Below are 27,867 nucleotides of genomic sequence, written 5' to 3' on the forward strand. Positions count from 1 at the left end.
GGGACGAGATGGTCTTCATCTCTCTCCTAAAGGCAAGAGTCTCCTTTCTTAAAGGTTGGCTCATCTCCTCTGAAAGGCTTTAAACTAGGTTTGTCAGAGTTGTACTCAGTGAGTGGTGTTGGATGGGTCTATATTGACCTGGAAAGATGTGGGCAGTGGAGTCCCGCAAGGCTCGGTCCTTGGACCAGTGCTATTCAATGTCTTCATCAGTGCCTTGGATGAGGGCGTGGAGAGCACCCTGTCCATATTCACAGATGATACCAAATTATGGGGCAAAGTTAACACACCAGAGGGTAGGGGATGGATCCAGGTGCATCTAGACAGGTTGGAAAAATGGGCAGAATGAAATAAGATGCAGTTTGACAAAGACACGTGCAAAGCGCTGCACCTGGGGAAAAAGAACCACCAATACACTTACAGGCCAGGGGATGACCTTCTCAGCAGCACAGCAGGGAAAAGGGATCTCAGAGTCATAGATGACTCCAAGATGAACACGAGTCGTCAGCGTGATGAAGTGATCAACAAGTCTAACCGCACATTATCATGCATTAGCAGATGTATAACTAACAGATTCAGGGAGGTGATGATTGCCCTCTATGCAGCACTAGTCAGGCTGCAGTTGGAGTACTGCGTCCAGTTTTGGATGCTGCACTTCAAAAGGGATGTGGAGAATCTGGAGAGGGTTCAGAGGAGGCTCCTCGTATGGTCAGAGGCCTCCAGGCAAGGCCCTACAAGGAGAGACTGAGGGACCTGAATCTCTTTAGCCTTTGCAAGAGAAGGCTGAGAGGTGATCTTGTGGCTGCCTATAAATTCATCAGGAGAGGGCAACAGGGAATAGGAGATGCTCTATTTACTAGGGCTAACTAGGTAGGAACAATGGCCACAAATTGACGGAGAGCAGATTTAGGTTGTTCATTAGAAAGAACTTCTTCATGGTAAGGGTTGCCAGAAGCTGGAATGGGCTCCAAGGGAGGTGGTGCTCTCCTCTACCTTGGGGGGTCTTCAAGAGGAGACTGGAGAAGCACCTAGCTGGGGTCATCGGTCCCCCGGGCTCTTTTCTGCCCAGGGCAGGGGGTCAGACTACTGCCCAGGGCAGGGGGTCAGTGAACTACTGAGGTCTCTTCCAACCCTAACATCTATGAATCTATGAAAGAAAACGAGACCGAGAAATGCATGGCTTGACCCGCCCTTCAACTACCACCTGTGGCATCTGCTAGAGAGTCTACGGATGTAGAATCAGCCTTCTTAGTCATCAAAAGACTCATTTACAACCCTTTAATTAACCCATGGGAGTGATCATCCTTGATCGCAAGGGATCACCACCAGTGCTGCCGATGCTTCATGAACCAACATTTTGGGCCAGAAGCCACAGAACTTCAACTGAATGGGCAAAAGCATAACCAACTGGCTCAATACTCTTGTCAGGGTGGGGGGAGAGGAAATGTTGTGCAGAGCAGGGTGGGCAGCAGATTGGAGTCCTTACCTCACCTAAAGGCCCTGGCTGGTGTTGCTTGGCACAGGGTCGGCAACCCTTGGATACAACAACTGACCTGGCTCATGCTCAGGGCTCAGTGGGCTTCAGCCATGCCAGTGGCACACTCTCTCCAGAGGAACCACCAGGCTGGGTCTCTTGCTAAAATCTGTGCCCAGGCCAGGTGCCCCCCTCATGCACCCTTAGCTACACTACATTGTTAATGGGTTTATTATTAATAATATCAGCAACAAAAAACAACACAGTGTTTAATTCTTATCTATGAGCAGAAAAGCATTCAGTTTTATATCTTTTCCTAGAGCTGTGTTCATATTTCTTCTGCTTTCCTAAACCCCCCCCCCCCTTCCCCTTGCACGTTTCAGTTGGATGTGGGACTCACTTCCTGTCCTCACCTCTGGTGTTGCACCAGGCTAAATGATTCTGTTCCTGTCAGAACAAATGCAGACATTCCCACATTGTTTATAAATCAGTTTGTAAGAAAATAAAAGATGTGGCCATTTCTTTTCTTCTGGGGAAAGTTTCCTGGACGAAAAAAATACAGTTCTGTCAAAACTGATATTTTCACAGGGGTATAGAAATCTAAAGTCAAATGTTGGCTTTCCTGTGGGGAATTTGAAAGAGGAATTTGTTTCTAATTGTTATTTTCATTCTTGTTTCAATATAAAATGTGTTTTGGGAAGAGGGGTTATTATATGTAACCACTGTTTTAAGACAACACAGATTCAGAATAAATATTTTTGCTCCAAACTATTGCCCAGTGGTATTCTGGCAGTGGTCAGGCTGAGTGGGGAGGAGAAATGGTTGCATTTATTTTACTGAAACTAAAAAAAGATGACTGGGGACCCATCTAACACTGTTATACCCAAATAACTTTGTAAAATAATTCAAGCTTCATATTTAGCTGTGATTTTTTTTTTTCTTTTTAAGGGAACTTTATATGACATTAGTGAAAAAAAACAACTCCTGTATAAGACAGACCTGCCTGAAACCTAGGAAGCAGGCAAGGTTTACTAAAGCCCTCTTTACAAATGCTCACATAAATTTTGCAGGTTTCTTTTTCAAGTTCTGCCTGAGAAAGCAAAACCTAATCTATTATTATACCATGGCTAATATGGCCATGTCTCTACAGCCTCCCTGTCATGCGTGGGCCCTAGGGACCACACTTCCTTCTGCTCTGCATTCACTAAAGCCCAGATTTGTGTAGCATTGGTAGTTTTAAACTGTCCCAGCACTGCTTTCAGATGCCAGGCCATATGCCCTGCCTAAATGCCCAGCTGGAAGCAGTCAGAGGAGTGAGGGGACATGCCTCATTCCCCATGGACAGTCCCAGGCTCAGCTGGGAGGCTGCATAAACAAGGTCTTTCAGCATGTACTGACATTCACTCTCCCAAGAGAAACTCTCCTGGGAGTCATTTAACCTTAGTTGTTCCCAACTTATTTTTTTCCTACAGTGGCCATTTTTACCCTGGGAGAAAAAGTCTGAACATGTGTACACTTGTGGTTTCTCCTGAGAGAGTGGTGACTCTCCCAGGAGAAACTGAATATCTGTATGAGGCAACATGGCTAGCTAGATGCATCTGATGTGCTCTGCATATTGCTCTCATGGCACAGAATCTGTGCTTTCCTGAAAAGACCTGCAGTATGTTTGCAGCTACTGGGGCTGTGAAGAAAAGCTGCAAAATGCTAACGGAAGGTAACTCAACATAATGTTGCCTTGTTTGAACTGCAGATAGCCTGACACACTTCTTCCAAAGGTATGGCTGTAGGGAAGAATGAAATGCTGTGCACAAGCAATAAAGTAGCATTAGCATGGCACTCCAACTGGGCTAACTGGTGCTACTGAGTAGCAGGATATATTCACCCAGGTGGAAAGGTATGGGACATGGCTATACTGCTCCCAAAGCCTGGGCTAACCTGCTCAGTACCTCTTTACTGTGCTGCACATATCTCTGTCCTGCATTGTGTGGGCACTATCTGAATTTTTTCTCATTAGCGGGGAGGGTGGAGGCATGGTGTCCACCTGGCACAATGGAGACACACCTTTAATGTCACATTAACCACATCATTGTTGACCATTTTAGCAGATAAAAGGGGAAGTAGAAACTGCTGCAGAGAATGAAAGGCAAAAAGGAAGAGAAGAGATACAAAGAAAAGGAAGGCCGGCAGAACTAGGGAATGGGGAGCAGAGAATGAAGGAGTGGGACAGGGAGGGGGAAAAAAATCTGCGGGCCCAAAGAGGATAATATTTGACATTGAATGTGACAAGAAACTATTTAACATTTAACAGTAATTGCAGAGTTAAAGGACTATATTAAGGCTACTTTCTAACCTTGATCTTTGGGCAAGCCTCCATAGGCATCAGCAGGTGTTCTCCATTTACACTCTGGTCTATATATCAGTGACAATGGAGATCAGCCCCCAACCCCCCTCCCCAGCTTCACATCCTAGCATGGTTATAGAAGAACACAAAAGGAAAAGAGTAGAGGGTTCAGATAGGTTTCTGGCTCTTTTCTTTTTATCACAGAAAAGGGAGGAGATGAAGATAAGGTCCAGTTCCTCTCTGGAATGATGCAGCTGCAGGCAGAGCCCACCAAAATCACCGGTGCCCTCTAACAACACACTCACATGAAGCACTCCTAGCAAATGCAGTTGATGGGATTTAAACTAAGAGTTGCATCTCATCTCAGGGCTGGATGCTGAAGTGGATAAAAGCCACGACAGGAAAGTTTAACTTGAATTCACAGTCTTGAGGGTGTCCCTTTAAAAGTCTATGCATTTCTTCTAGTTCCACATAAGTTCATCTGCATAATTACTGGTACAAAAATTCTGAATTTTGACAAATATTCAGATGCTGCTTTAATCCACCTCATGGGGGGGAAAGGAGGATTTTAGCAAGTAAAATTAATCTTATTTAAACATTTTTGCTCTTTAAATGAATTCTGCCTCCTAAAATGGACAGAAGTTCATTGACTTCAAGAGAATGGGATTTTCTCATTAGCACTGTGAATATTTGACATAGGATGTTTGAGCGCAGACCTCTTATCCAGGTAAATGTTAGTTACAGTAAAAGCCCTTCTGAAAGATTATTCCCAAAGCCTGTGCTTTAGCAGCCCAGTGCCCTTAAAAGAGATCTGTGAAATACCCCAGCAATTCTTGAGCTTGTCTAAGCCCGGTAGGAAATGGTTGTAACAGACTTACAGAATCACTGGGCTAGCTACAGAGCAAAACCTATGGCCAGTACTGCTAACCCCAGGCATTTATCTATCACGAGTAAGTCCCCTCAAATCCATGAGATTGGCTTGAGACCATGGTGTTTTTAAAGCAAAAGAAAAGAACTCAAATGCACTGTTATTTGCCTTCACTTGCTTGTGTTTTATTTTTTGGAGTCTTCAAGGCCACCTGCTTCAGATAACCTAAAGAAGAATGCATTGCATTCAAAAGCTTCTCTAAGTCTATCCCAGCCATAGATTTGGTCCAACAGGATCCACAAAAATCCTTGCCTCTTGCATACTTCCCCGACCACCACAGATACAACATCACCCCAGCACTATCACCCCCAAAGTCAATCAGTCAATACTCTGGCTCCAGCATATGCACTCTTGTAGCATAGGAGGAGCACAGGACAGGAGGAGACTCCAGGACAGAATGGGTTGGGGAAGGCTCCAGGAAGTTGGTCCATGTACACAGGACTAGAAGGCTAGCTACGGTGGCAGGGTTTCGTAATAAAGGAGCACATTTAATTTAACCAGCATGGAGCCCTTTCATGTTGTTACCCAGTATGTGGAATATGAACAAGACTAATGTGTAAAATGATATCACATCAACATATTATCCATCCATTCATCCATCCCCTCAACATATTATCCATCCTAACAATATTCCTTTCCCCTCAGATAATGATACAGACAGAAAAAAAGAAGAGAGTCAGAGTGTTTTTGTTTTTTTCCCCCCAGGGCATAAAGGGACAGGCAACATCATACTTTATTCTTGAACAGATCTTCCTAAATACACCATTTTATCCAGAAAGGAGATCATGATGCATCATGGGAGACCAGAGATCCCTGGTAGAATGACAGCATGAGCTATAACATTCCCTTTAAGAACCAAGGTGGGGCATGGGGGGAAAGAAAAACAGAAAACTAATATTTTCCATTGGGAAAAAAAAATGGATGGGGAATTCTAATCCATGTCTTGTTTTTTCTCGTTTTCTCTTGTTTCTGCACACTTTTTCCTCTTTCCTAATCTCTCTCTCCAAATCATTTCTCTCTGCATTCCCTCCTTCCCCTTTTTCCCTTTCTCTCTTCTTCTTTTATCTTTTCTTCCTGCATTCAGGCTTCTATTAGAACAGCTCAACTCCTTTCCATGCTGCATGTTAGAAAAAAAAGAAAAACAAGATGACTGCCACCTATGACCTCGATCACTTTGCTTGCATGGTATATCTACAACTGATCTCTTGGTTTTGTCTATTAAGATTGCAAGACCTTCAGGAAGGGCTTATGAGAAGGAGAAAATGATGGTATAGTAGTACTGGGACCCCAAGCTTGGGTGCCCGTGCCTGCATCAGAGCACTTTCCTGTTTCCAAAATGGAAGATTCCCCCTCCTTCCCCTCTAGGATGTATTGGACCTGCCAAATTTCTCATATGGACCATGTTCTTGGGGACTCTCGTATATTTAAACATCACCTTACCCAACAGGATCGCAACCCTAGTTTGGACCTCTAAACTCTATTACAAATAAGAACCAGTGCCAGATGCTTACCTTATACCATTCCCTACCTGCTGTTGGTATGTATGCAGCCAGTACAGCTGATGAACTTGGAAAGAGTAGGATTTAGCATACAGTCTTTATCAGAAGATCTTTTTCCTTCCTCAGTTACAACCCTACTCTGTGTTTCTTTAGGATGGTAACCCTTTCAGGTCTGCAGCTACCTTTTACTATACACCCAAAATACCCAGGCCTTGACTTGGCTGGTGTTATGCTAAAATAAAATATAAAAACGAGGTAATGCACATGGAGCCCTATTGGTGGGTTAACAAATGTTTTGCTCGTTTCATTGTTCATTGTTTTCTGATGGTATTTTCTTCCCTTTAGCTGGAAAGAGACATTTTTTTTTAAAAAAGGGGACTCTACAGTGTGATCCTGCGCACTACTGAAGTCAATGGGAAATGCGAGTGCTCAGTACCATATAGCCTCTGGCTTTTTCTTGCTGTTTCCCCTGCATTCCTGTCCTCTTCTTCTGAATGCATCTGTATATACTTCGTAGCTCTTGGGAAGATGTTAATGGGTTATGACACATCTGCCCTATGACAAATAAAAAAATAATTTATCTTGAAGATTAGATCTACTGTATAATTATGTGAATGATCGAACAAACCAAAAGAGACCGCTTATTAGAGTATATATTATGCACTATACACATGTGCTGGGGGTGTTTGATAAAATAACATTAGAATTGCAAGAAACTGGTAGCTGAAGGATTTCAAAGATAAACTATTTGAAATAGCTTATTTTTGACAAGGCTGCTCAGGGTTTTTCTTCCCCCTCCTTCCTTCCCATCAGGTTTTGCTATGTCTAAAATATCTGGGTCTACCATTGCTAGTGATAGCTTTAGACACACACACACATACACACGCACACACATATGCACACATGCACACACACACATTTCTCCAGAGGAATGACTTCAACTCTGTGGCAAAGCTGAAGAAAGCATGTCAGGATGCTGTCGGGGGAACAAAAAAGCTTCTTTTCTACAACTGTTTTTGGACTCCATCCAAAATTCACCCTCACTGCCTTTTACACTTGACACATTTTCCCTATGGAGTTAGGGGATTTTTTTTTTTAAACAACTGGTAGGTTTTAAGTTGTGCACCTCCACAGCCAGTCTGAGAGTCCAGGATTCAAAGAGCAGTGACTCTATATTCATGTCGATATTAAATAAGCATGGCATTTAAAGACAACTGTGGGCAACTTTTTCTTTTGATGCTATCTTGGGATTTTTTTTTTTTTTATAAAGAGTTTTATATAAGACATCAAATAGTTATGAGGAACGTGGCTGTGCTTTTTATAACACAAGAAAGGTTAAGAGCAGAAATCTTTATAGACATTGTAAGAAGTTCCAGGGGAATGGAAAGCTCTGTGGACTCAGAAGATGGATTTCACCTTCAAGACTAGGATTCAAGTTCACCAGAGGAAACTCAAAGTAACAAGTGTTTTGATCTCAGCTCAGTTCTTCAGGGCTGTGTGTGTGTTGGTTTCTCATAACACACTATATTATATTTTTGCATCTAATCTAAAGAGGTTAGCTCCCTACAGATTCGAATTCAAATGGCAGAGAAAGAACTGAAGCTTGCCTGCAAAGGGGACAGGGGGGATGTGCAGATCTCCAGTTTCAAGCCCACTCAAAGTTCCTGAAAGCATGCACCTGCTTCCAAAGAATCGCAGCTTCATGAATGAAGCTATACTTAATTGGCTTTAGTGAAGCTGCTCTGTCCAGTGTATATAGGGGCACACATCTGCTCCAGGGAAAGCGTCCATTGAGAATGCAATGGTATTTTGAGAACAGGCTGGACTTTTGATGTGAGGGATAGAAGAAATCGAGGGAAAAAGGAGCCTTTAGGTGTTTGTGTGCCAAGGGAGAGCAGTGACTAGAGAGAAAAGAGGACAAAAGAGAAGGCCTATAGAGAAGGAACCTGGAACAGAAATAGTCGAGTCCATTAAAACAGACAGGTAGAGTGGAACTAGTTCCTAAAGGCTGAAGTGCTTGAAAACAAATGCTTTGAAGCAGGAAGAGATGAGGTTTTGGCATAAGTAAGAAAGAACAGGCAAGCACTGCATAGAAGCAGAGAAAGTAAAGAGCATCCAGAGAGCAGACAGAAGCAGATAGCAGCCCAGGCCTTAGTGAATAGGACAGGGGAGGATGCTGTGCAGGTGAATTCATGCTTTAGAAAGCCAGATAACCACCAGACCTCAAAAAGGACAATTTAGAGAGACTGAGGACAAAGATGAGTTCAGTGGTGACCCTGGATCAGTTCAAATGTCTCTCCAAAAGACAGTCTTCTTCACTGTAATGCTTCAGTTTGTGCAGTGGATTATCTTACCTGCACCAGGGATGACACTGAATGGCACTGATTTCCTGTTGGACACCCTTCTCCCTTTACCACCCCAAATCATTCCCAGTAAGAAGGAATAGGAAGAGGACAAGAGTCATGTATGGGATATGGTCCTTATGGGCAGTCTCTATTCCTGAGTTGTCAGGTATGACAATGCCGTCTCATGCTTTTGGTATTTATAGTGCATTAGAGTCATAAATGCATCGAGGAAACATGGAAGAAAATAAACCTTAGTAGGAAGCCCAAATTATCACCTGGCTAGTCAAAAGCCTGAAAGCAAAACTGTCTGGCTTGACAATAATGACCAAAACAGGATGGACAAGCTAGAATTCAAGATGTTGGTAACCAAACTATGTTCAAAGATATTCAAGTTGATGTGTATTTCATGCTAACTATTGATCGCGTACGCCATTCAGAGATGTGTAATCCCTACTGGTGAGCCAACAGCACTGTAAAGAGTTGATTAATGCTCATCATGCTACACAATCACCAAACAGTAGACATGACTGTGCAAATACAGGAAACAGGACTATGAAGATGCACAGAAAAATGAAGAGACATAATTCTTAGCTGTGGTCATGGCAAAATTGCATACGCTGGTTGACTCCATTGTTCTAAGAGTGAAGGGTTAATTTCCAAGCCACTGTGTAGGATGGTTGTCATGTCATTGTGAAGATAATGGTAACAAATTTCGAATTTCGATAATGGTAAGAAATTTTGGTGGGCATCCAAATCTCATCAGGATCTTCTGTAGCACCTCTCTGTTGAGTGAATCAAAGTCTTTAGTCAGTTCAAGGGAGGCCATCTAAAGATCTTGGTGGTGCTCAGGGTACTTCTCCTGCAGCTGTCTAGCAACAAAGATCAAAGATCATATCTAGTATACCTCTCAGTGGTCTGAAAGCACACTGGGACTCGTAGAATCTCCTCAGTGAGCAAAATGAGTCTATTGAGAAGAATGCAGGCTAGGATTTTCCTTCACTAAAAAGCTATTCTATTTTATCTGTGCTGGTAACCCCATCTCAGTTTGATAGAGTAATAGTGTCTGATAGAGTAATAGTGGTGTCCATCCTTTTGGCCACATGGGCCAGATGAGTGCTTAGGGTTGGTCCTCAGGCTGGATCTCTCATGGGATTGGCGCACATGGTTGGGCCCCATGCTGCTTCACCCTGGCCACACAGTTCCATTATGTGGTCTGTCAGGCTCCCCATCGGTTTGGAAATTTGGAAGCAGAGGTGTGGCAATTAATGCTGTCACCACTCCCCCAATGGCCAAACTTTTGGACCCATCCCATGAGGAGCCCTGCAGGCCAGATGACAGGGCTTTATGGTATGGATCTGGCCCACAGTTGAACACCCTGATATAATCTATCTCAGGGCAGGTTACTTCTGTGCGCAAAAGAGAAGCTGGAGCCACATACATAGAGCTACACTTGAGGTTGTAACCGTTGCATTATATTCATTTAAAAAACAACACATCCACAATGGATCTAGTTATTTCATTACAAAGTGCGACGGTTGGCCAAACCTAACAGTGTGTTTGTATAATGCCTAGATCAGTGACGCCTCCATTTCACTTGGGGCTGCCTTGACACTCCTGTAATATAAGCTGTAAGAGCACAGGCAGAGTTATTATGCCTCTTGACAGAAACTGTTGCATCTCAAAACACACTAATTTTACAGCTAGCAACAGCTACTTTACAGAAGGTTTGGTCAAATTCTGAAAATAAAACTGAAGACAGGGCATCAAAATGAAGTGACAGTGAAACATCGAGAAGCTGGAAATAGTTACAGGATAGAAAGGGAAGATACTAACATGGGATGCTTAGCCATAGAAAAAGATTAGATGGGAATATGCAGAAAAAAAATTAAATCACTCATCCTTGAAATAATGCTACTAATTGTTGGTACTGTAAAAGGTATATGCTGGCAAAACACTACATTCCCAGACTGTGGTGAGTCAGTGCACACACCATCTGACCATCCCATAAACATTTTGTAGTTAATACTAGATATCAAGTAAGACACTGTACTAGCTGATTAAGTTGCACATTGTATTTCAGACTGAGGATTCTGGACAGAAATGCCAATTTCAGTGGGAAAACCCTTTGCTGCAGGAAGAGAGCAGGGTATTGTTACATTTCTCCAGAAGAGGGCTATAAAATAATCTCTGCTTTCTCCCTGATCCAGGTGCATAAGAGCAATATATGGATTCAGAAGACATGGTCTGTCTTCAGACTATGTAGAAATTGACTTTTCTCCCATAAATGGGGGTCACTTTGTGTCATGTGTCCATAAAGAAAACCCTAGAATTGACCAAATGAGTGGAGCTGGGTAAAAGATTGTCAGGGAAGAGGAAGTTTTTGGAAAACAAGTTTTGGATGACCATCAAATTGTTTTGTATGACCAAAGATTTGAATGAAGGCTGTCCACCGTCTGGTGGAGTGTCCTGACTATTAGGCAGGATCATGTTCTGAGGAGTGCTCCCTTCATGATTCTTGTTGGAGTTGCTCTACTTCTTCCAAAATACTTTGATATTCACTGAGACAGAGTGAACTTCTCTAGCTTGATGATTTGGATATCCAGTTAGACATCAAACACAAAAGGCCTTGTGCTTGGGATTGACCAGGAGATCCAAGACTAGATTATTCTCATCAAACCAGTCTTGATGTTTCATGGTGACCAATCCAAGTGTCTCTTCAAAGACACTGATGACAGTGGCCTTGAGGGCACCCCACACACTGCCGACATTCTTCCATTGTTCTTGATTGGAAATCACCAGTTTTTCATTGAGACACTGATGGAAGAGGTTTCTTTTTCTTAGGTCCTTGAGTCCTTCAATTCTGATCTTCCACCGGCATTGCTTCTTCTGCAGCCATCATTTGGGAGGCAGTTTAAGTGATGTAACCGAGTGGATGAGTTGGTGATTAGTCCAGCAATCATCACCTCCTAGCATAGCTTGGGGGATGTGGACATCTTTGCGACCCCAGGCACAGATTATGACCCAGTCAATCAGGGGGTCTATACATGAGTGTGGAGGCTGCTCCAATGTGCTGTAATTATAGTGCATTGGAGCAGACTCTCCCAGAGCACACGTAAAGGTGCCCTCAGGTGCCAATGCTTAGATTATGGGTGTTGCCATGATGCCTTGTGCCTGTTTCTCTGGCAGAAGAGGGTGTTGGTGATGGTGAGTCTATGTGCTGTGCATTTGGTCAAGAGGAGGATGCCATTGACGTCGACCTTTCCTAGTCCTTCTTTCACATGGTTCCATTCCAGAGGTTTGAACACCAGAACTCTGGTGTTGAAATCACCAATAAGAAGAAGTCTGTCACCGTTCAGAATGTTAGAAAGGATTTGGTCAAGGCTGGTGTAGAGTTCCCCCTTGGTTTCACCAGTAGCATCAAGAGCCAGGGCATACACGCAGATGACAGTGGCAATAATAATAATAATAATAATAATAATAATAATAATAATGTGTGGCTCTGTTTGTTTGCTGCCTGATGTCTGAGACTTGAAGTTATACTTAAGGGATATTTTCAAATATTTCTCTGAAATAGCAAGGGCTAAAATTTACCTTAAATATGAAACGGAGATTCTTACAAAATAACATGACCCCAAGAGCTAGGGTTTGCACAAGGCACCAAATAGTGTGAAACTTGTAATAAAATCATGAGAGTTAGCAACAATGAACAGGATAAACTGCTTTCAAAGTTCTGTCATGAGAGATGTAACTAGAATTGGCAAAAATGTAGAATAAAACTTCATGGGGGGGTTTATAGTTTAACTTTTCAATCCCCCTCCCCCACCACACACACACACTTTACATATGGCACCAGGCAGCCTGTTTTGAAAATGTATTGCTCCAAGTATTGAAAGTTATGTACCAGAAATGTTCCTCTAAAAAATACCTCGTAAAAAAATCTTCACTTCTTATAGACTTATAGAGGGCTCGGTATGTGGTCACTGTGCAATAAATAAAAAAAAAAAGAAAAACAACCAACAACAAATAAATAATAATAAACTTCACTAACTGTGTTCTCCCAAGCTCTGAAGCCTTCTGGCTTATAAAAATCCCTTTTTCCTCTGCAACTGTTGCTCTGGTGAAACATTTCAACGTGTTGAAAGAACAGTATTGCTCTTTTGACACTTCCTTTTTTTTTGGGTAATATCTAGGGCTACTGTTGTTTTGCTAGTGTATTATTGTAATACTTTATCAAAACAAGAGCTGCCAGGAATTTGTGTCCCAAGATGGATGTTCTATATTTCTTTTAAATGACAAAAAAGAAAATGTAGTTCAAAGGAATCTATCTGCGATACTTGGTTACTATCGCCATAGTATTGGGTGCTGAGCAATTTTTGATGCATTTATTTTTACAGCATGGTGGTTGAGTAGGTATCTCAATTTACAGAGCAGAAGCTGGGTCACAGAGGGGCTGGTTCTCAAAGATACTTAGGTATCACAGCACCTAACTCTTAGGCATCCTTCTGCCATCTTCAAGCCACAGAAACAAGTGAGGGTCCTAGGCCTAGATCCACAAAAGCACTGAGATGCCTAAAGTGGAATTTAAGTGAGTTTAGGTGCCTGTGTCAATGAGAGTAATCTAGAAAAACCTCATCTAACTAGTGAGGTTCTCCAGAATATGTCTACTACACTATGTTGCTAGGATATCACAGGGGGCATCCTCCAGCTTAACCACTTATGCTTACATGCAACAGGGGCCACACGAATCTGCAGCTTAGTAACACTGGGGGGTTTGTGTTCTGGTTCCTGCTCCTGGGATTAGTTCTGCATTTTGTGTTCAATTGTCATAGGAGAAAGAGAGAACTAGACCTGGGAGTATTCCGATGGTAATGCTATACAACTATTACCATTGGTCAGCCAATTTTTGTTCCAAGGGTCCTTTCAACTTTGTATTTTACTTTGCTCAAGATTCCTCAAGACATATTGCAACTGGACCACTGCTCTTTCCTGCTGCTCTCTTTATAGCAGGTTGATTAATACTTGCTCCCTGGTGATTTTGTGAGGCTGTGGACAGTTTTAGCACTGATTTCAATGGAATAGTGTTAGTCTAATACTAAGGGTATTTGAAAAGTCCATCTTCATCATGGAACATGTGTTACGCACTTCAAGATGGTGGAAGCAGAAGGCTCCTATGTCTGTAAGGAATTACACCTTTTTCATTGGTATCTTGCTATAATAAAAATGGAATCTTCCCTTCCCCTAATACTAACAATGAATATTAAATGTCATGAAAACGATCCCATTTCTTAAAGCGACTGTGACATCTCTCTCTCCCAGACGTATTTTTTCAGTCTTCACATTAAAACTGAGAAAGGTGAAAGCCCAATTTTTCTACTGAGCGGTAACATATTCATGATGTAAAAGATGTCTAGGATTGTCACTTGACACCAGGTTCCTTAACCAAATGCAGCTGGGTATAAATGAAACCACATTTTGTTTCACATGGAAACTGTCTGAAAAGCTGGTGAAAGTTTAGCAAGATAGATTGCAAAGCTATCTAAAGTGATAACAAATAATACTGTAGTTCTTTGACAGCTATAAATTAGCAAAGCTAACACCAGGCAAGGAACTGACTCAACTCAACAAGTCCTAAAATCTTCATTATTGGTGAATGGTATGACATGAGACAGGGAAACATGAAGTTCAAATAACTGAGCCATTCAGAGCCTTTCTTTCAAATGCAAGCTATCATTATCTCCAGGATCCCTTACATTTCAACCTGTTGGCTGAGGGACCTAAGTTCTATATAGTGTTCCCATTGTTGTACCTGAACACCTCCAAATAACTGGTGACTCCTCTTTGCATGGCATCCCCCCACCCCCCAAAATAAGGAAAGCTATAAAAGCCACTGAATGCATCTAATTGAGACTAATGAAGCACCAAGATGTGGTGACTCAAAGTCCTTCAAACCTTTGGCAATCCTTCCAAATAGCTTTTTACATTACTCCTTAAACAGTAACAGCTCAAGCTTGAAGGAGGCGATAAGAGTGATGAGAAAGACCATTCTCATAAGATGCTAAGAACAAAGCATTCAGATCAGATTTGAAAAACTGCAGGGATCCATGCAAGCATGAAGCTGCTTCTTCAAATTAAGGCTGCAGAACTTTTGAGGATGGCCCATTGCTAGTTAAGCCACACATGGACCTATACCTTCATGAATGTCTCAATGCTCAGCAAATAATACTCAATTAAAAAAAAAAAAAAGATAAAACACTGGCCCATAAGGTCTGTAGTCGAGTTCATGGTTAAAAGATGCAGCTAAAACTTGGTAAAAGAACCATGCTTTAGACCAAATCACTGAAGCTGGCAAAGCAAACACAGAGACAAAACAAAGGGCACATCAACATAATGTACATATCGTGAGGATTCTTGAAGGTCAGAGCATGATCTTTTACTGCTTAGTGACATATAATGCCAATATTTGTCAGCGCTTGATGAAGACCAAAGCTCAGCTGGAAAAAAAAAATGCATTGCATGATATTTGTTCTCAGACCCCTACCTTTGAGCAATCTTTGCTGCGGACACCTGGCTGAGAAGACAGGTTATAACTAGAAGTCAAATTATAGGCACATGTTTGGCGGAAGAAGCATTGGTGTTGCTATAATTTCACATGGTGTTGGACTTAACGTTAGAGGTAAGTGAAACTCAAAACATGTAGAGGGATTTACGAATCCACATGCCTATCCCATCTTTAGCTTGCAACTTCGGTATGGGGCATGAACTACAAAGGGTAGGAATTGCAAATCAAGTTGAATTTGAACCCAATGGGTAGCTTATATACGTTTGTTTTTACCACTCTTCTACCTGGGAGCTTTTCAAGTCTGTGTATACACAAGATTGTGGAGGTCAGATCCCTCTGCAGACACTAGTATCTCCTTTTAAAAATAGACTCTTTTGGTTTAGTTCAATCCATTTTCTACTGGATTAAGCCTAATCAAAATGTGCATCACATTGACTAAATCAGTTTAGAAACATACCTTCAGTAAAACTGCTGATTGTTTGTGTGTATTCAAAGCTTAGGCACCTGTCATTTACAACAGATCACTTTTAGAGAGCTTGATTCTCTGCTATTTTGCTCTTCTGTTTATAATCATTTCCGTCTGTGCAAACTGAATGCAAAATGCCAGCCTTTCTGATGTGGTAGCCTCTTAAACCTACATTGTGCAGGTGCATATGAATATAGAACAGGAAAACCAGTGGAGAATCAAGCCCAGTAACTTTAATAACTCTGCACAGACAGTAGCAAAGATGCTGTGAATTTATATTCTTTCTTTTTCATTTCTTGTTGACCTTGTCAGCTAAACTAAGCAAGGAAAAAAAAAAATCCCTCCTCCATCAGGCAGAGGTACAGCACCAGCCACTTGAAGCTATTAAAAGGAAACTGGAAAGTTTCCAGAAGATTAAGCAAAAAAGCTTATGTTTTGAACGTGACTTAGATTTCTACTGACTTTGACAGAGATTTTTTTTTTCTTAGCCTTTTAACTAAAATCAAAGCAAACAAACGTATACCTGGTGTACACAGAATGTATCATGGTTTGGACAGAGCAGTATTACTTAAATGCAAGAATACTTTAGATGAGGAAAAGGGGTCTGTTTAGCTGCCTCTTAGCTAAGACACATAATACAAGTGGAATATTCTGAGGCTCCACTAAGACAATGAGTAAAATAGCTTGATGGTAACCCAGTTTCCAGCACCTCCAGAGAGCAACTGGATTGGGGGTGGGAGGCACCAGCAATGCTATTGCAACTCTCATAGGGTGCAAACAGGCATTCACCACATGCAGTCTAGGTATTGGAAGCCTGCTTTAACTGTTTACACCTAGACTGGGAGGGGGCACATGAAGGAGTTGGCTATTACTGGGAGCAGTGTGAGGAAAATGGTGCAACCCAGGGTGGAGGGAAAGGCTGCCAGGATCAGAGCAGCTAATGGGTCTATGGGTCTGGGGGGAGTTTGGCAGGATTAGTGTGTGTGGGGGGGATGGGGGGGAGCTCCTATGTCCATATAGGGTTGGTAAAGACACCAGTCACCAAGCCGGGGGGGCAGCAGAGGGGAGCCCCCCAGCATGCTCCCTGGTGGATCCTGAAGTGGACTGGAAGTACTTCCAGTCCACTTCTGGGTTTGCCACCGAGCACATGGCCCCCCCTGCACTCCTGTGGGATGCTCCATGCGCCCCAGCATCGCAGCGTTCATGAGCCATGCTGGTGCCTCGAGGCATGTAGAAAAAACATTTAAAGCTGTGTTTATGTTCGAGTCCCTGATTCTCCAAATCAGCATTGAATCTTCAGATTTGGATTCGGCCGAATCAAATCAGAGACAGCGATCCGAATCAACAAATCAAAACGCTGTCCCCAATTTGGGCCGAATCTGAATCCGAAACGACTATGGCCTGCTTTGCACATCCCTAGTAAACATGGTACATCCCTGGTACTGGGGCAAGTGGTTGGGGTTTCCCAGACCTGGGCTTGTACTGTGAATGTGCACAGGCACTTAGATCATGTTATATCAGGTGCTTGATACCAGTGCGCAGGCTTGGGTGAGAGCAGCACCAGGCCCCAGGCCCAATCCTAGCATGGGGGGCTGGAAGAGGGTGCTGCCAGGTTCCTGGACCCAATCCCAGCACGCTGGGGTGGAAAGTTTTTATTGATTATAACAGGAGTTGCTGGCTGTTTAGAGCACTTGAAAAATCAGACGAACTAGTCCTTGATCCTCCAAAGAACCAAGAACCTTCTAATTCAGTAGGACTATAAGAAGCTGTGCACATTAGAGACTGAGTCTTTACTGAGTTTCCTAATTTAGATTTTGGTGTCAAAATCTGACCAATTTGTCCAAACAGATGCCATGCACACTCATAGGAATGCATGTAAGCAAGCAAGTATTCAGATTGTAGCTGTCTTGGGCTAGAGGAAAAGGCAATCAGGCCTCATAGTGGAGATGCTATCTTTTATTAGAGCAACAAGATTTTTGCAAAAAATAAAAACTTTCATTACAAGCTTTCTTTTCTCCAATGTCTGATGAGCGGTGGTTGTGCCCAGAAGCTTGCAATTAAAGACAGTTTTTTTGCAAAAAACGTGTTGCTTTAATAAAAGATAGCATCTCTACTACAAGTCCTGATTGCCTGTAAGCAGGCAAGATCTTCAAATGTGGGGCCCTAAGCCTGGGCATTCAATAAGTATTTAAGAAGCCAAGTAATAGGCCTTGATTTTGTGAGGTGTTTTGTACAAACAACTTCGACTGACTTCATTTCCACTGCAAACTCCCTCTTTTCACTTCCCAGCCACTCTCTCATGCTTCAGTACTTTAATTATTATTGCAGGCCTATCCAATACAGAATTCTCCATCAAGTGTTATGAATCACTGGCCGTAAACAAATACAATTAAAACAATGTTTTAGGTAAAATAGAAGCACCAAACACATCAAATAAAATAGCTGTGCCTATTGCATGTTGTGATCCAGGTGCCTTTTTAATGTTGTCTGATAATTAACAATCAAGCCTACATATTATATCCATAGTTTTGGAGGGTGCACTAAAATATCTCTGATGGACAGGAGGACATGTATGGTGATCATGCTGGTGGCTAATTTCCCAGGTTAATTTCATTCCATCATAAGATATGATATTCATATCCCATGATGTCTTGCAACAGGTCAGAGGATCCGATGCATTTTATTATTTCAATTAATAATGACTTTCAAGTCTGGTAACGTGCAACTGACTGGTGTCACTCACCGCTGTATGATTTGCCCCCTTGCTTTCTCCATCCAGAATCACAATTTTGCTTTCAACCTTTGAAGCCCAGCAGAGCCATTCATTACCTTTCAGATGCCACACCAGTTTAATCACATTGATAGAGGGCTATGCAATCAAAGTGACAGTTCGATGATGATTTGCCTCATCCCTGACTCATTACTTCGTGAAGGATTTGGCATGCCAATCAATGGAAAATGATGTGCAGTCCCTTGAAAAATGATAGTAATCCATTTTCCACCAGTTGGCAAGAGAAGTCCTTGACAGACTAACAAGTTAGGGCCAAAGCCAAATATTATTTGGCATGTTTCTCAGTGTGCTGCCATTTTGCAAACCCTTGGAGTATTTATCAAAGTGGTAACTTCTTTTCTTTTACTATAATAATCAATATGTCTTTCATTATTTACCTTTGCCTTAAATGGACAGATTTCACTTTTGTTCATATTTGATTCTATAACAAAGTCTAACATTCATGGAGGAAAAAAAAGAATGTTAAAAAATACCATCTTAAAGGATCACTTTATGATACCTTCCTGCAGCTTCCTGTACAATTCTGCATCTCCTTCAGTAAAGCATTTGTAGAAGTTCTGAGTACAAGCTTAGGAAATTAATTGAGGATGGCTTCTCTGTATATCTGCTTTGAAGGCTTGCTCATCTAGACCCTGATTGAGCAATCCATCCCTAATTTAGCAAAGCTTTAAGCACACATTTAATGCTTTGCTGAACAAGCACCAAAGGGCAGGTGTTTCCGAACCGCTTTAACTTTATTCCCATTAAAAAACAATGGTCAAAGTCCTACTGAATTCGCTGACACCAATTAGACCAATGGTGTGCCGTGTGCTTTTGAAAATCTCATCAGCAATGCCTGCCTCAAGTCCCAGTGAATTTAGCTGGAATCTCTGTGGTTGTCTATGCATTTGACTGGGTCTGTCCTACAGTGAAAGCTTTAGGAACATTATGTCCAGGTACAGTTATTACACATAAACCGGTCTAAGTGATCAGAAATGGATCTAAAGTCATAAACTTATGGAAGCTCGGTGCACATACATTAATATAAAAATGATAGAATCCAATCTAAGATAGACCTGGTGCAATGTGAACTTGAATCTAATCGATTTAGGTTAAACCGGTAAATTGAGAAAACAACAGAATGCAATTCAACAAGGAGAAATGCAAAGTGCTGCACCTAGGGAGGAAAAATGTCCAGCATACCTACTGCCTAGGAAATGACCTGCTCAGTAGCACGGAAGCGGAAAGGGATCTTGGAGTCCCAGTGGACTCCAAGATGAACATGAGTCGTCAGTGTGACGAAGCCATCAGAAAAACTAATGGCACTTTATCGTGCATCAGCAGATGCATGACGAACAGATCCAAGGAGGTGATACTTCCCCTCTATCGGGCGCTGGTCAGACCGCAGTTGGAGTACTGTGTGCAATTCTGGGCACCGCACTTCAAGAGGGATGTGGATAACCTGGAGAGGGTCCAGAGAAGGGCCACTCGTATGGTTAAGGGCTTGCAGGCCAAGCCCTATGAGGAGAGACTGGGGCACCTGGACGTCTTCAGCCTCCGCAAGAGAAGGTTGAGAGGCGACCTTGTGGCTGCCTATAAATTTATCATGGGGGCGCAGAGGGGAATTGTGAGGCTCTCTTTCCTGCCTATGCAGGGGGTCGGACTTGATGATCTATTGAGGTCCCTTCTGGCCCTAACATCTATGAATCTATGAATCTATGAACTTCTGTACCAGGCCTCTATTGATTCAAGTTAGATTGCTGTCCTCCAGCATCCCAGCCTCCTTTGCAGCTCCTTGCAACCCCCCTCACAGGGAGGTGCATTAGCAGTCAGACCATGCTCAGCTGCTCCAGCCAAGTGTCCAGGGCCCCAGCCCTGAGCTCTTCCAGAGCCAAGCCAGCACAGACCCTCTCCCTCCTGCCTCTGGCCATCTCTCAGCCTCTGGCAGACAGTAGGGGTGTCAGGGGAAGGGCAGCATCTGTGTCCCCTGCATGAGTCCTGGAACCTGGGCACCCACATCTGCAGGCTGTGCCACCACACGCCATCACAAAGCACCCCACGATGTACACATACACGTGATGCTGAACCCAGGTGATCCCCATGGAGTGTATCATGGCTCCAGCACACCCAGCCAGGGACCTCTATGCCCCGCCGCAGGCACACAGCCCCACGGAGCTCGACCCTGGGTCCTGCACACCACATCTTAGAGGCCAGAAATGGGTACCCTGCCATCTAGACCTCAGCATGAACCCTCCTGTCACCTGGGCCAGGAGTTGGTGCAGGTGGCTCACCTCTCATGGGCCAGGATGGCAAGGGGCAGAACATCGGGACTGGGCCTGCACAGGGGCAGCCCTGTGACCTCTGTAACTTGGCCACTGTCAGGTCATGGGCATCTGGGATGCTGCAAGGCTTTTTTGGCCTGCAGCTAAAGGGTCCTGAAGTAGTAGGGATGGGACAGAGAGGGTGTGGGAGTGTGCTTGCCCATGCTTGGTAGCCCAGCAGTGGTCAGGGTGCTCAACTCTGCTCGGCAGTCTCTGGCAGCCTGGGGAGACCATGGGACACACTAGGAGGCATGAACAAGAGCTCCCAACCTCCAGGTCTCAGCCAGCGAAGGAAGCCTAGGTGTCCCCCCTCCCTGCCACCAAGGGACAAACATGTATGCTGTTTGCTACCAATCTAACATAGGCCACTTACAGAAAACCATGTAACTTAGACTGAGTCCACCATGGGCTTTTTGAATGTCTGTACTTAGCTTATATTATCTACCCCTGGGGAACTTACTTGGCTTCAAGTTTGAACACCAGCTTTTTGCAAAAGGTTCATTTAGTCTGAGGAAAAGAAAAAAACCAAACAAACCCACCTTTATTGAAAATGAAATCTCAGTGTGGATCATGTTGTGTTTTGTGTGGAAAAAAAATGAAATTAAGCCTCCTAAATCCGATGCAAAACAATGTCTGAGAAGTCATAGTAAAAGATTCACATAATATTTATTTTGAATTCCTGCTTATTTCAGCTTAATCTGTGGGATAAGAAACTCAACTGTGCTACTTCAAGTTGGATTTTTGCAGGGAGAGACTAGGTAGAGATAACCTCTGTAATTTCAATATCCAGAACAACAAAAACTACTGGAATTTTATACGGGTTGTCAGAGGTAGAATTCTTATCGCTCTTTAAAAAATAATTTAGAAAAATAGTCAACAAATGGCACAATATAAATTCTAAGCATGACATTTATTACGCTGTTTGATTGATAAGGCTGCATTATTATTTCCCATTTATAATATCTCATTTTTACTGCATCACAACTTTTTGATGTTCTTTTGGATATGGCTCTACAAAGGTGATTTTAAACTAAATACTTTCCGACAGTTTTACAGAATAAGTGAGTCAGGGAAAGACATGCTTTTCCCAGTTGTAGAACATTACTGCCACATTACTTCCCCCTTGCAAATAACACAAAATTGTCTGAATTTTGCATTGGAGGCTTGGCACACAAATACATGAACATTACAAAGAAGAACATCTGCCACTAAACCTAAAATTAAAAAAAACCCCAAAAACCAACCTGGTGAAATATACTGAAGGACATTTGAAGCATCTAAATATTTGAACAGTCTGGAGTTAGCATAAATAACAGGTGGGGGGAAAATCACTAACTCAGAGATTACCATTATTATTATTAGTCTTATATTACAGAAGCACTTTCAGGTAGAGTTAGATATTTCTGATGAGATATTTCTTTTCCCAGAAAATGTTGATTCATCGGAATCAAAACTTTGGGGGATCCTACATAAGAATTTGAGAAGAAATGTTCTCTCAGATCCAAGCAGAATTTGCTGATCGGAACAAGAGAAAAATGATATATTTTTTGCACTTTACATGTAATGTTTACTGGATAAAACAGGTAACCAGCAGTGGGTAGCTTCTGCCCTGCTGAGGACAAGTGCCACCGGTTAAAACCTAGAGCCTCTTTCCATCCTGGGCAGCATCCATCTCACTGAGATCCATCTCTCCCTTTCTGGCTTGTTCTCTTCTTGGGTACTTATCTTCCCCTCCTGGTTGCCCAATGGGCTACTTTCAGGAAGAGTACTGCAGAGTGCCCTATGCTCTGCCTAGCACATATCCTCTAGGTTAGAGCACTATATGTAAAAAAAGGAAAGACCACATCTGTGTGTGGAGGGAGGTCTACAATTTCTCTCCCCCACTCACTGAGAAAGTGCCTTAAACCAACAGGCTATTGAGCTAAAAGCTGGAAGTGCCCCCCTCCTCCAATTTACTTCCAGCAGAGAGTACCTGGGGGACCCTCTTCCTCCACCACTTGTAAGTAGAATTTAAAAGGCATGCAAGTGCCCAAATTTCACTTGCACCTCTTTGTGTCACATAGGCACGTAAAAGTGAAATGCAACTGAGCCCTAGGTGACTTCCCAAGGTGCCCGAGAAAGACTGTGGCTGAGTCCCAAACTTAACCTTAATGTCCCAAGTCCTGGTTCAACATCTCAACCCAAAGCTATCCTTCTTCTTGGGCAGTTCCAAGCCCTGTTCTGAAGATACAGCCTCCACACTGCCTTGATTATTTTTCTTTTTGAATCTTCACTCTATTTTATTCAAGTTTTTATTTTCTGTCCCTCCCACAGTACCTTCCTAGGGAACGATCCTTGTTTTTACATCTTAAACGTATCACCTTTTTGATTGATCCAGTGAAAATGCTTTTGTCATTCTCACTACTAAAAGGCCATTATTTAGGGGAAAAAACACAGAGGCGCTACTTATTGGAGGAATGATAACATTCATTACATTTGACTGACTTCTCAGCATTTCACAGAGTTCTGTATTTCATTTAGCTGTAAGGTAGACATAATGCTAATTTAGTGTTACACTGTCCTTTTTATCATTTAGACATCAGAAAAGACCTGTGAATATGTCCAATTGAGAAAAGGGAAAAAAAAATCACACTAACATTCTTTGCATGGTCCGATATGTATTCAAAGATTTATCACCTGCCTTCATATTTTTGGATACATTTAGCAGGGCCTTTTCTTCTTCAAGGTCTGAATTGCAAAGGCACCGACAGCAATGGACTGTTCAAGGACAGAATCTGTACCATTGTATCCCCTTTATTAGAAAGCCAGGAGTTTTATTATAAACCGTGTTTCATATATTTAGTCTGAACATTTTTTTTTTTTACTGCCTCATGTGAACTCCCATTGTTTTCCCACTATAAAGGGGCATCAACGAGCTAGAATCCTCTTAATCCAATGCTTTAGATTTCTAACATTCTTGCAGTTATGTCTGGTTTTATATAAAGGATAATAAATGGCGACAAATGAATTACAAGGTTGTAAATCAATTGACTGCTTCAGCTGATATCCATCTCAGGGACATTGCAGAGCTGCAGTGTTAATAGAATGTGGATGGAAATGTAGAATAACATGCCTACTGATCATTCAGATCTTGCATCATCAGCCTTATTCAATTTTTGTAGGCTATCCCTACGACAGCAGAATTATTTTAAATTTACATGTGTGAACGATAATATTAGATTTAGAGACTGAGCTATCACCCTCCAGTCTGAATGCACTGCTGTGAACCATGTCCTGGGGCAAGGCACCTAAGCGAAGTCATTTCTCCCCTGCACAAAACACAGGCAGGGAGAGATGGTGGACCTGTCTTTTATACTCAGTGGCTAGAACAATCTCCTCAAATGGGAAAGACAAGCCTGAAATAAGTTGGCACCCTGGTTTGCCAGGGAAGTGCCCAAGGACTCAAGCTCCTCAACGAGCAAGTGACTATGGAAGTGGGTCGCTTAACCTGCTGCCCCTAACTAAGTGAGCCTGCTCCAGTTTCAGATTTTCAGTCTAGTTTAAACAGAAACAACCTTGAATCCACAATAAATGAAAGAAACAAGCCAAAAACCTCTGTCCATTCTGGATGTTAGGAGAGGGGTAATTTTAGCTCTGGGCTTCTTCTCAGCCCAGCAGCCTAACCTCTCCTCCTCCTCGATCCTGTCCTGGAGTCCCTCAGGCTTTTTGTGGTCCCACCCTCATTAACTAGTCATTCGTTCCAGCTGGTCCCCAGCCTCCCAGCCAGGCAGATTTTTATTCACTGACCCCTTGAGGGAATGAGCACTTCCTTACAGAATATTTAAGTATTTTATAAAACCGTAGATGGTTGCAAACAGGAGAGAATCCCATTTCAAAATAGCCATTGGTTAGGATACTCTCCTTTGGGGTGGGAAATCCAGGTGTAACTGATCTAAATCTGGCAGAAGAGTATTTTGAGTAAGTATTTTGAAGTTTGCCCTAACCCAAGTTTGTACTCAAACCTCTGGGTTATTAGGTATACGGTGGTTCCAACCTTTCACATCCAACTCATCTACTAGTCCCTGTTTCCCAGGACTGAACATACATTTTGCATTAGACAATTGTTGGTTAAAAATATAGACATTACCCCTAGCACTTGGGACTAGAGCATGAAAATCCTTGTTCCTGGGCATATACTCTCAGCACTGGGGTAGGAAGTCAGGCTCCCTCTGGTTTCTTCTACTTTTGGCCCCTCGATCCTTTTACATTTGGCTGCCCAATGACCCAGTCTCAGTAGGAGGGGTGGAGGTGGTCCCAAAGCAGCCTGATGGTTAGGATATGTCTCTGAGGAAGTGGAAGATGTAGATTTGCATTCTCCTTGGTTGAAAGGGCCTGGAAACCAGATGTCCCACTGCCTGAGCAAGTGCTTTAACCAGGAGACCATTGGGCAAAATGTGGACATGACCGCTAATAATGTGCAAGAGTGAAAGTTGCTGTGGGTGTTGGGCTTTGCACAGGTCTGTGCTACTGCTAGTGTCAACTGGGAGTCAGGAATGCTTTCTGGATCCATGAGGAACTTGGGCAGACTTTAAGCATGTCCTTGCACTGATCTGGATTGGAATTTGGCTTAGCTGGGAATGAGGTACCTACATATTGGATCTGGGTTGCTTTTGAGCATGCTCACACACCCAAAACAAGAACTCTAGGGGACTTTTCAGGTCAAAATGGAGGTTTCTAGGAATCTAAGTGGCTAAGTGGCTTTGCAGCTGAGTGCTTCAATTCCACCCCAATCCCATTTAGGTACCTTAGAACAATTTTAATTTGCTCCTAAGACCCGGCTGCTGGTCTAGACCTTTGACCTTAACCCATAAAGTCTTGAATTTATAATGTTTGCATTCAAATTAATCACACCATCACAATACTGATTCCTTAAATTATTGATACCAGCTCCTCATTTTAAATTAAGATGATTAGGCTTGTTTTGGTTTGGGTTTTCTTTCTATGGAAATCCAAAGTTCTGCTTTGTGCTGCTCTTTATCTTGGAAACATGCCTCATTCAACACTTTCAGAAAGCAAAATCTGATCTCAGATAGATTGATATCACTGCTCCAAAATTAGACTTTCTCCAGATTAACCCTTATGTCTCCAAGAACAAGATTCAAGCATTGCTCATGACTTCAAAGAGACTTGATTGCTTTGCTGAGTTGAGGCCATGAAGTTGAATGTGTTGTTAACACCACTTTCATTTGAATTCTTTATATCTTCACTTCTGTTCTTTCATTGTTGTGAATTCTATTCAGTAAAATCAGTCATGCAATAATTGGTAGGTTATGAGGACAATTATATTAAAAACAAGGGCTTAAATTTGAAAAGAAAGTTTTAAAGAAAAGACAATTAAAAAAAGAAAAGAAAAGAAAATGAAATTACCATTAATAACAAACCAGAAAGAGAATTTTAAGACATTACTTGAAAGAAATGGGGATAAAAGTTGCCTATCCTTATCTACTCTATCACATGTGCATTAATGTGTATGTGAATTAAATTCATAACTGGATTAAAATGTGTAGGCACTGGGGAACAAATTAGTCCTTTCTGTGACTCTATTAACGTCAAAAGTTGCACCACATAGACATGAATGGGACTACTCAAAAGAACTGTTGGGGGTCTGCCAGAGTTTGTTGTTCCCAGGCATCACATTTGAATGTGTGCCCAGGACCACAGCACCTTGAGCCAGGTTGGAGCAGCCCCAGCTGGCACGGGGCCCAGGGGTCAGTGTGTCAGCCTGGTGCTGCTCTGACTCAGCTCAGTGTGCTGCAGAGATGCTTGCTGGGGCAGAAGGATGCTTTAATGTGGGGCTAGTTAGCAGGCAGCCCCTGCACCATAGCACCCTTGTGCCCCAGCCAGCCCCATAACAGTCTACATGTTTGCTGCTGTGCACTAAAAAACTCCACCACAGAATACGACTTGTATTTACAAGTACTAACCCATGGCAGAGTTTATTAGTTTACTGCGGCCTAATAGGGCCACATGTGTAGATGCTGAGATGTTTACTGTGGAGCTAATTAGGCCGCTCTGCAGTAAATGTCTCATGTAGATGCATTCAAGCTGTTTTTAAGTCTTTCCACAGGCATAGGGTGTTGCTACAGTTGAGGCTGGGGACTTTGACTGGGGTATGCCGAAGGTCCTGCTGAGATGAAAGCTGGAGATTCCTGACTATGGTGTCTTGGTCCTCCACTCAGGGTTAGACTGATCACCATATTTGTCAGGAAGGAATTTCACCCCATGGTCAAATTGGTACAGACTATGGTGGGGGGTTTGCCTTCCTCTGGGGTAGGGGAAGTGGCCTTCTACCCGGGATTTCTTGAGCATATATTGACAACATTTCATAGAAACAGGACATTGCCTGCTGTGATTCTCTTGCTTTACCTTTGGAAGTTTAGGGTGTTACGTTTGTGTTGTCAGGGTTGAATGTAGTCTTATGTAAAGGTTAAATTATGGTTTGTATGTCATGGTTTGGATAGGTAGTTGGACCACATCTAAGGCATGGGCCTGGGCTAGATGACTTCTGGGAGGGTCCCTTCAGTTCTACTTCTCTATGATCCTACAAAGTACCAGATAGGGCTTTGCCTACTGCATACTTATGAACCTATAAACCTTGTTCATTGGCTAAGGAATTGTCATCAGGGTTCCTGAAAGTCAAACCCACGCTGAAATAAATGGGCACCATCACTATTGAAACCTAAGCAAATTCATAAAAAGAAACTGTTTGTTTGTTTGTTTGTTTCCAAAACAGGGACTTAATGAAACCTAGGTAGCTGAGCTTCAGTTTTCCTAAATGAAAGTTGGCCTGCTCCCTCTCCTGCCAAACCCCACCCCCAAAAACCATGCTGATATTATTTCCATTCCCATAGCCTTTGCTTGTGTTACCGATTCAGTTTGCAATCTGTTTAAGAAGAGGTCCTCTCTATTACAAGGGTTTATACAGTATTTACCACAGTAAATGCCAAACTGTTTGGTGTCTAGGCTCTACAAAACAACTACAAATAACGATAGCCAAAAGTTATGAAAAGGTTTATGATGTTGCTATGTAACCCAACGGTGGCAATGTATGCTACAGTTGCTGTTAAGAGGTTGTGGATAGCAAGGCAATTATTAGGATGGGGATTTGCAAAGCAAGAGGGCTAACTT

Source organism: Alligator sinensis, unplaced genomic scaffold (assembly GCF_000455745.1).
Source record: "Alligator sinensis unplaced genomic scaffold, ASM45574v1 scaffold1018_1, whole genome shotgun sequence".
Taxonomy (NCBI): Eukaryota; Metazoa; Chordata; order Crocodylia; family Alligatoridae; genus Alligator; species Alligator sinensis.